At 41.9% G+C, this 10,944-nt stretch overlaps 1 long non-coding RNA gene across 1 annotated transcript; it reads right to left on the reverse strand.

Moving 5' to 3' along the window:
- Positions 1-2,891: 2,891 nt before the first annotated feature.
- On the reverse strand, positions 2,892-10,441 carry LOC309813422. Its single transcript, XR_014295495.1, has 3 exons — positions 10,297-10,441; positions 3,808-3,910; positions 2,892-2,964 (listed from the first exon to the last, which is right to left on the reverse strand). It is a non-coding gene; the product is annotated as an uncharacterized lncRNA (long non-coding RNA).
- Positions 10,442-10,944: the final 503 nt, after the last annotated feature.

The raw sequence follows: 10,944 nt of genomic DNA on the forward strand, positions 1-10,944 counted from the left end.
CATATCGTCAGGACACTCTGCCTATAGGCTAAAAACCTAGATACCTGCATGTTTAGGAAAAATTTGACATGTGACCATTATTCTCTTGCTAATATCTGAGCCATGTATTTGAAATCGTGCTGGTGTCCTTATCTCCAAAATGGTACACAAATGGTGGTCACTCAGGGACACGAACAGTCAGGACCGAGACCTGGTGACCCTCAAACACATCTAAAGGCGGCTGGGAGAGGTTCCGCTTTTCTACCCAGGGTCATGACGACGCCCCAGATCAGCACGAAACAGCTACAGAAGATGGACCATCGCCCCTCAGAGCCCTTCAAGAATGAGGAGCAGGACAAAAGACACAGGAGGGATTTGTCACCGGCAAAGCCCATTAACAATACCCGGAGAATAAAAATAGAATCTGGGTAATAAAATAAAATCTGACCTTTTCCGGCTTTTCCATTGTGCTTAGTCTAGTTTCACTTGCTCCTAGGGGGCCGCATGCAGAGGCCTCGCACCCAGCACTTCAGACCAGAGGTTCTGGAGCAAAGCGGCTGCGCTGTCACCTCAGCTGAGGGCCGTGCGCAGAAGCCGCGCGCGGCACTCAATTCAAGATGGCGTCAGCAGGTCGCGTGCAGAGACGCTGCGCTGTGATCTGACGCCCCGAGCAGCACAGCTGCGCGTGCGTCTGTGCCCCGCCCCCGCGAGAAGTGCGCTCCCTCCCTGCGAACAAGACCCCTATAAAGCAGCCCTACCCAAGGCCTTTGCTCTGGAGCCCGAGGTCGCACCTCTTCATTCTTTGATCAAAGAATAAAACTTCCGGGGCTTCCCTGGTGGCGCAGTGGTTGAGAGTCCGCCTGCCTATGCAGCGAACACGGGCTCGTGCCCCGGTCCGGGAAGATCCCACATGTCGCGGAGCGACTAGGGCCGTGAGCCATGGCCGCTGAGCCTGCGCGTCCGGAGGCTGTGCTCCGCAACGGGAGAAGCCACAACAGTGAGAGACCCGCGTACCGCAAAAAAGAGTAAAACTTCCCTTTGCTTCTGAACTGGACCTGGGTCTCATTTTATCGGCTCAAGTGACACCCTCTAGGAGGACCCTTGTTGGGACTGGAACAAACTGGCATTTTCTCCCTCTTGTAAATTTCTCTGTCGTATATCTGTCCTCCTTTTAAACTCTCATTTGAATTTTTTTTTCTTTTTTAGTTATCAAAAATAATGTATGTTTATTGTGGGAAATATAGATGATTAAAAACAAGTAAAAAGAAAGTAAACAACCAATCCTAATGATACCACTAGAAGATAAACATTGTTAATATTTTGCTAAATTCTCATTTTAAGTTTTTTCTTTTGTTAGTTATCAAAAATATATGTTTATTGTGGAAAATATAGGTGATATTTTAAAAAGTAAAAAAAGTAAACATCCACTCCTAATGATACCACCAGAAGATAAACATTGTTAATATTTTGCTAAATACTTGTTTCTCCCTTGTACAAAGAAACCACTGTAAAAATATTTTTTCTTTTCTTTTTTCAAAAATGGAGTACAGGGCCTCCCTGGTGGCGCAGTGGTTGAGAGTCCGCCTGCCGATGCAGGGGACACGGGTTCGTGCCCCGGTCTGGGAGGATCCCATATGCCGCGGAGCGGCTGGGCCCGTGAGCCATGGCCGCTGAGCCTGTGCGTCCGGAGCCTGTGCTCCGCAACGGGAGAGGCCACAACAGTGAGAGGCCCGCGTACAGCAAAAAAAAAAAAAAAAAAAAAATGGAGTACAGTGTACATAGTATTTGGTTAGCTTTTTTTTTTAAACTTAACAATATTTCATCAACAGTTTTCCAAGTCCTTAAATATTTTTTCCAGCATCGTTTTTAATGGTTGCAAACTATTCCATCATTATTACTAGGTACTTTTTAAAAAGTATCATTCTTAACTACTCCCTACTGAATACAGTTTTTCACTACAGTAATGCTTCCATGAAATCCTTGTAGGCCACTTTATTCACACATCTGTGATTATTTTCAGAATGTCTCCCTTGTTTAATCTTGTACACACACAAGTCATTTCTCCTATTAGCCAAGTCTTGAACTTCTTGAGATCAGCATTCAGGTCAATCCATCTCTGTTTTCCTCAGAGTGCTTTAAAATGAGGAGGCCTTCCAAAATGCTTATCAAATGAAATAATTTATTGGTATGCATTGTTCCTTTAACGGAATAAAAAGATAGCAAGGTAGGAAAAGAGGTCAAGTTAGCCAATTTATGGCTGACTTTAAAACTGCCTATGCCTCAGTCTTCTGCCATGTGGGCTATCTGTGGATTCTCCCCCGCCCCCCCCCCCCATTCCATGTCCTTTCATTTTTGGAGTAAAAAACATCTGGCTGCATTTTAAATTGATTCACACAATTTATTTCACCAACCTCTAGGCCCCAAACTGTTTCTAGATATGCATCAGTGTCTCTGCTGATAGTCAATGGGGGCTGTGCCTGTGCATGGGAGAATGTAATCCACCCTTGAGTCACTGTGTTAAAATGATTCCCCAGTTGAATTGTTTAGTGTGAAATAGGATTGTTTGCATTCCATTTACTCTTTACTTTCTTAATTAGAGTGACCTCCAGCTTGAATCTACCAACTGTTGGATTTTATTATATCTTTCCAGGAATTCCTCCTGTAATAAGGTTAACTTTAAATACTGCATTTCCTCGAGGTTGACATAAAATTCATTCGCCTTTAGAAAAAATAAGCCCCAGTCTTATTTTGAATGACTACAAACAGAATTCTAGGAACAGCGGAGTTGTGTTATTTTGGACGCTATTTTCTCCGATGCTGCATATAAATGACATAAAGCACCCCTGCCTACCTTCTAGGATCTGTCTCCAGGGGAAATAAGAACATCATTTACTTGATGAAACTTTACTTACTAAAAAGACTTTTTAAATGTTGTTTCTCTTGAGTCCAGAAATTAATGTGTGAATCTGCCTTTGTATATTCTTCCTATAAAAGAAAAGCAAAATACAATCGTGGGTGAGATGTTTGTGAACCATATTACATGGCTTGAGAAATGCACTCAATCTTTGTATTCCTGCCTCTGGATTCAACTTTACCCGGCCCTTCCTCAGGATTCAAGCCCACTATAGGATGAAATTGTAAGGCCCTGGGATGAAGTGGCCAAAAAATTATTAGGACTCTTTTCTACCCTCCAAGCCCCCAACCCTCCCAGCCCCCAACCCTCCCTAGTTTCTGTAGGGTCAGATTGCTTATACTTTCTGATTGCTGTCTGTAGCTACCATCAGGTCTTTGCTCTTGAATTGACTGTTTAATGCTTAATTTGATCTCCTGATTTTGGATGTCCCCTGTCAATTTTACTCTCAGTTTAACTTGAAATCTCTCTTTACTTGTCTGTAAGCACTAGTTTTTCCTCCCAATCCCCATCGTGGAGAATGATGATTCCAGTGGTAACCCTCACAAATTCTGAATTCCTGTACAAACAGAAGCACTGCCATGTCTTGTGTGATGTGGCCCTTCCACCCTTCCTCCATCTGCTATGCTCACACTGGAGTATTTTAAGCTCTTAGGAGCTGTTTGTGTGTGCTCCTCCCTCTGCCCAGAATGTTCCTCCCCTCTTATCTAGACAACCAAGTGTGATGTTCTACATATTTTACTCATCCTTAGGTACAGGTACCAACTAATCAGAACAGACTCCCATATTAACAAATCATATCCTCATACTGAGGCTATCCAGGTGAATACCAACACTCGCTGACCCATTATTTGATTAAGCAGTAATGACAAGGTGTAAATAATTATTTGTGCATTTGCTCCTTCTGTGTATATTACCTGGTAGAATGCAGTTTCCATGAGAGCAAGAATTTTTCTCTCTTAGTCACTGTCATGGAGGAAAAACTTTCTCTCTACCCTCTTAAATTAAGTGGTTGAGGGCCTGTGAATTAAATTGACAAAGATTAGTATTAGAAAAGACAGATTTTTATTCACTTATAGATGTGGGAAATAACAGAAAAAATGTGACTCAACAAAGAGCCAAAGATAGGGGCTTATATATCCACTTAATAATGGGAAAGGGAGGGGAGACAAAAGGCTTTTATGGGAAGAACAAATGAGTTTCTTTAGGAAAGACAAATGGGCTTTTAGGAAAACAAAATGGGAGACAGAAAATTTGTGATAATATTTGTTTCTGCAGGTGCAAGTACTCACCACCCACGTCTTTCTAGTTAGTAAAAACTGCCCCAAGAAAAGATTTGTGGCAATTTTACTCTCAGTTTCCTTCCTCAGAGTGAAGCTGCCTCAAAGAGGGGCATTTCCAGGAGTTTCTGCCTTTAATCAGATAAGGGAAGCTCCAAAAAGGCTTCTTTCTGGAGCTATTGAATTTCAAATGTTTTTAGTTCAAAATAATCTTCATATCAACTCTGAGGGTCTGAGTTGGTCTGCACATCACCTAGCACATCGTACTATGACTTAATTGCAGTAGGTACTCAGTAAATACTTGTTAAAACACGAATAAATGAAGCAGTGAGTAGAGTGCTCACTATTTGCTTATGGTGACCAGTTCCAACTCATGTGGTTACTTGACCAAGGTAGGGGTGTTTGTGTGTGTGTGTGTGTGTGTGTGTGTGTGTGTGTGTGTGTGTGAAAGCTCAGAAAAAATATATTCACAATGACCTAGATTCCTTAATTTTATAATTTAAAATATGTTTCTTTTGTTGAGGAGTTGATAAGTCCCATGACATGAAGCAGACATACCTTATAGGTAAGATTCTTGATGTGGACCTTCTATGCCATTTTCTTTTTTTTTTGTATTACAAGATGAAGCACAGTTTTCTGTAGATGGTAGTCCACCAGAAAGAGCTACTTTTTATTTCTCCTAACCCTTGAGATCACCCATGGTGGGCAGCTGCTGATCGTAAATGCCCTGAGAGTTCTCTATGGAACACTGAGGGTGAAATCCTTATCGGTGGGCAGTTGTGTATGTTCTCAGGAGCATAATGGAATGGGCTGAAAGGGGCTCCATGGCCCTCTCTCTATTTGAAGGGTTAATAAATACAATGGCAGCTACTGTCGCATTGTCTACTGGGATGAGATGTTTAAAACTTCTTTTTCAAGGGAATTCCCTGACGGTCTAGTGGTTAGGACTCCATGCTTTCACCGCCAAGGGCATGGGTTCAATCCCTGGTCGGGAAACTAAGATCCCACAAGCTGCAAGGCGGGGCAGAATAGAATAGAATAAAATAAAATAAACTTTTTTTCTTTCATGGGAAACTTGAAGCATACACAAAGTAGAATACACATATCCATGTATACCATCACCTAGCATTAACAGCAATCCGTATTTGGACAATCTTATGTCAGCTCCCCATCCCCCACCCCACATTTCCCTTGCATTTCTCAATCCCTCCCCTCACCACATTATCCTAAAGCAATATATATTATTTCATCTATTAATGCATCATCTTATTTTTAACAGATGAGCACACATTTCAAAATTATTATGTTTATTTATTTTTGGTGGAGTTGTTGGTTTGCTATTCATTAGGATTTTTATTGGTAAAATACATATAACATAAAATTTACAATTTTTAGCATACTTAAGTATATGATTCAGTAGCGTTAAGCACATTCACAGTGTTGTGCAACCATTACCACCATCCATCTTCAGAACTTCATCTTCCCAAAATCAAACTCTGTACCCGTTAGACAGTGACTCCCTACCCCTCCAACCCCTCAGCCCCTGCAAACACCATTCTACTTTTTGTTTATATGGATTTGACTACTCTAGTGCCTCATGTAAGTGGAATCATATAATATTTGTCCTTTCATGACTTTCTTATTAGTGTAATGTTTTCAAAGTTCATCCTGGTTGTAGCATATGTCAGAATTTCCTTCCTTTTTAAGGCTGAATGATATTCCACTGTGTGTATATACCACATTTTATTTTTCCTTCATCCAACAATGAATACTTGGATTGTTTCCACCCTTTAGCCATTGTGAATAATGCTGCTCTGAACATGGGTGTGCCAGTATCTGTTTGAGCCCCTGCTTTCAATTCTTTTGGGTATATACCCAGAAGTGGAATTGCTGGATCATATGATAATTCTATATTTAATTTATTTAGGGGAGCACACATTTTTTTTTTTTTTCTTTTTGCGGTATGCGGGCCTCTCACCGTTGTGGCCTCTCCCGTTGCGGAGCACAGGCTCCGGATGCGCAGGCCCAGCGGCCATGGCTCACGGGCCCAGCCGCTCCGCGGCATATGGGATCCTCCCAGACCGGGGCACGAACCCGTATCCCCTGCATCGGCAGGCGGACTCTTAACCACTGCGCCACCAGGGAGGCCCGGGGAGCACACATTTTAAAAAAACACTACCACAGTTCTATATCACACCTAAAACTTTAACAATATTTCCTTAATGGCATAGGCTTTACAACTACCAAAGAGACCATACTGGAATGGCTAACAGCTGAGCCACCAAGCCTGGGACTTTGGGCATGTCACTGAAATATCCTGTGCCTCCATTTCCTCATCTGTAAGATGGGGAAGATAGGTTAAATGAGCTAGTATACACAAAGCACTGTAGGCAGTGTCTGCCCATTGTAAGTAAGGTCTTTAAGTGTTGGCTCTATTAACACTTGTCCTGTATCAGTGTTGCCCATGAGAACCCAAGATTTGGAGGCCTAAAATATATAATAAAAAGATCATAAAACTAGACACACACACACAAACTTATGCAAAATTTGGTATGAAATTTATTTAGAATCACAGAAGAATATCACAACTAATAACCGGAGTCTAAGAGATTCAAGTCTTTCTTCAGAGACTTCTTTAGCCAGCTGATTTGAAATGCTTACAAGGGGTCCTTGCTGATTTAAGCCTGGCTCCCATCTCACCTAGGGTTGTTGTAAGGTTTGAAATATGTTGTTATATGTCATGTGCTTAGAACAGTGCCTGGCATAGAGTAAGTGCTCTATAAATGTTAATTACAATGGTTGGTAGGTCCATTCTCCAAGAGAGGAAATATTGTAAGAGGAAGAGTTTTGCCTGGAAGTTGGGGGAGAATAAGATCAGTCCAGTTTGGAGCAAGAGTTTGAGATGCCTTTGACAGGTCTGAGAAGTCATGTCAGCGCTCAGTAAATGTCTGATGATGGTGATGATACTGATGAAGGCAACAACATTGATGACGACCTCAACAATGACTATTGACTGTGGCCTGGGTAGGTCTCTGTACTGTTAGCCTTCAAATGGGCAGGCTGCCTGGGAGCTCTGAGGGTGAAGGCAAGGATTATTGCCTAGCTGATTTCACTTCAGGGAGGGAATGAATTCAGCATTCATTAGAAGTGGATTCTAAGCAAGGTTCCCAAATGCCAAAAGGTACTTTTGTACTGTGGGAGAGCCTGCATCCACCCTAGCATTCCTTCCTCTCCAGGGAGTTACTCAGCTTCTTTAGATAAGATTCTCTGGTTTTTCAGCCTGGGGGTGAAATACTGGAGTTGGAAGGTGGTGGCAGGAGGGCAAGACCTAGCTTTACTTGCTTGGGGTTGGGAGGACTCGCAGGGATGTGTGGGAGCCACAGTTGCCCCATCAACCGAGTGCTGCTCTGTTTGCAGCGGGATTGGGAAGGGGAAGGTGAGAGAGGGAGCTGATAGAAATAGTCCTTCGAAAAATAAATTCAGTTAAGCTCTTTCTCATTCCCAGCCTCTGCTGACGCTTCCCATCTTGACTGTAGTTTCTTTAGGGCTCCCCTAAGTCATTTGTCTCCTTTCTCCTATGGAGTCTCCTCCTACATACTCTGCAGCAACTTCCTTATTCCCTCTCCTTCATCCACCAATAGCCTCCTACCCTCTATCCATCCATCAGAAATTTGTCGAGGTGCCTTATTCATTGATGGTCTCCTTTCTGTGTTTGTCTTAGTTATGGGTTCATTCTTTTACTATCATTTATTGGGTCTTGGCAGGGAGAGATGATAAACACTATGGTCAACCCTTTGTTCCTAGTGGATGCATTTCTAGAGATGTCTAAAAATACCTTTCACTTGAATATTCCATTTCTAAGAAAACAATCTATTCTCTGGTGTCAGAAGTGAAGGGCAAGGCTGTACTGCTGGTAAAGAATTATCTACATCACATATGAGTAGTGACAGTTGTCCAGGGCATGTTTCTGTTATCATTAAATTCACTTTGCTGCCGCCTTTGTTTATAGCTTCAGCAAACCTGGGCTCTAATCCTGGCCTAGCCTGGGCCACTGAAGATATTTCAGTTTGCTCTCTGCCTACTGATCTCTGCCAGCTTAAGACCAATTTTTCTATCTTTCAAGTAAGTTAATTAAAAATGCCCACATTGTCTGAATACACAGTTACCAGTTTTGCTTCCTACTTTTACCACTCAGTTTTAGAACAGTTGAGAACCTGAAATAGACTCCAGTCATTAATAGCCAACATAGGAACACTATATGGAAGTCACACAACAGTTCCCCAGACTGTGACACAAACTACAAAAAGCTAGAAACCCTGGCCCCCAAAGTCACTTTACCTCTATTTGGCAGACAATGTGAACAGAGAACAGAAACTCTGTAGGAACACAAGGTAGGCTGATGGTCAGGGTTAACTGAAAATCATTGCTTTTATAGAATCATTTCCTCAGCCTTCTCTTAGCTTTAGTTAAACTTACTTGGGCTTACTTCTTCCTGGCTTTGGGTGTTATTTTTGCATTTGTATTAAAGAGCAGAAAAAAGGGAGGGGGAAGCCTAATGAGGAATAAATAATGGAAAAGGGTAAAAAAAATATTTGTAAGTGTATTGGACCTTATAAACTTATATAATCCATGGATCATTTCTGTGGTAGACTGTTATGACTCCAAAGAGCCATTGTGCTAATGTAGCAGCTGATGATTTTATGCAGAGACTCTGCATAGTAAATGCCCTTATGAAATTGGGAATGAATTATGGGAACCGAACATGGCCAATAACCATTTTTAAAAATAATGAAGTACTCTGCCACCTCACTCATCCCCCAGCCCCCACCAAAGTCATGAAGAGCTGAGTCAATGTAATGAACTAATTGCCTGGAAATGTAATTAAAAAAAAAAAAGAACTCTGTATGTGTAGTGGGAAAAAACCAAAGCCAAAATAGGGCTCATATTTTAAAGCATAAAACATATTTTAGCACTCAGGGAAAATGAATGAGCCTGTGCCACATTTCATTTCAGCAGCTGCTGTTTAAGCCTTGGAAATTAAATCATAGACACCCTGGGTTTTAGAGAAGGGAAGGAGGTGGGGTCCTGGCTTTGCCAAGGCACTTTGGGCCTAAGTAGCAACACACTGCTTGGCCTTGCTGGAGAATAGACTGCCAATTGTGGCAAATTATATGATGCTTTTGAGATGTGCACAAATAGCCCATTACACTTTTCACAGCATTCCTTCATTAAGCCCGCAGAATTGTTTCTTTATGTTTTCCTCATAATAGCTTCTGAAAGGTCAAGAATGGCTCATTTGACTTTCTGGTGCCCTTCGGGGAATAATGCCATTTACCACTTGTGGCCTTTGCTCTTCCAAGCTGACATTTGCCCCAAGGTCTCCCATTGGTTGTCAGGAGTGGGTCTCCTCCCTTCCCCAACACACACACACACACACACACACACACACACACACACACACACACACACACACACACACACACACACACACACACACCCTCCCTCCCTCAGGTGGGGATAGGGACTTGAAGGACGGTCTGGAATCCCTGCCAGTTGAGATTTTTTGACTTTCTGTTAGAGGTGATGTTGAGCTCTGGTAGCATTTGGAAAGCAGTAGAGGGTGCTGGTTTTAAGGATCAGATAGTCTTGAGTTCAAATCCAGATCTACTTCTCTGAGCTGGGTGACCTGGGGCAAGTCATCTCAGCTCTCAAGGCTCAGTTTCCAAATGTGTAAAATGGGGACAAGAGTAGTGCCACCTCAGAAGGTGCTTTCCTGGCATAGAGTAGGCATAAAAATGTTGATTCAGAACAAAAACAGCCAGCCTTAGAAGCCTGCTAAGGGTAGGCCTTGGCTGGCAGCATCGCATATACACACCCTTTCATTACCAACCTGAGAGCTCCCTCCCAGACTTCACTCACATCCATAAGGAGGCAGTAATATTTGTCAAATGCTGTCTGTGTGCCAAGGGCCTACATCTGTTTCTCATTTAATTCTTTACACATTACTGTAAATTAGGTATTATTATCGCTGTATTTTGCATGATGAAACTGATACTCAGGGCTAATGATAATGGCTATCATTTATTGAGTATTTACTATGTGCCAGACACTATATTAGATCCTTACTTTTATACGTTCTCTTCTCAGTGGGCAATTCAGTCATTTCCATTTTTTTGTTGTTATGAAGAGTTCTCCCGTGGACCTTCTTCAACACGCCTTCATGGGCACATGAACAGGATTTTCTCTCAGGAGTACACAGCCAGGAGTAGAACTGCTGGGTTGGAGGTATATGAATGTTCAGCTTTGCCAAACACTATGTAATTATTTTCCAAAGTGACTGTAATAATTTATTCTCCCACCAGAATGTGTAAGCTTCCCTGTTGAGCCACATCCTCCCTACACTTGGTATTCTTATTTTTCTTAAGCTATTAGGTATAAAATGGTATTTTGACCTTGATCTGTATTTTCTGATTACTAATAAGGTTGATAGCCTCTTTTTGTATTAATTGGCCATAAATGTCTCCTTCTCTGTGAAATGTCTGTTCGTGTCTTTTGCTTGTTTTTCTATTGAATTGTTTGCTTTCAAGCAATTGATAATTTTTTTATTCTAATCTGTTGATGGTTATGATAGTTAATTTTATGTCAACTTGATTGGGCCAAAGGATTCACAGATAGCTGATAAAATATTTCTGGGTGTGTCTGTGAGGGTGTTTTTGGAAGAGATTAGCATTTGAATTTATAGACTGAGTAAAGAAGATCACCCTCATTGGGTGG

This window comes from Mesoplodon mirus (assembly GCF_964341445.2).
Source record: "Mesoplodon mirus genome assembly, chromosome: 12".
Taxonomy (NCBI): Eukaryota; Metazoa; Chordata; class Mammalia; order Artiodactyla; family Ziphiidae; genus Mesoplodon; species Mesoplodon mirus.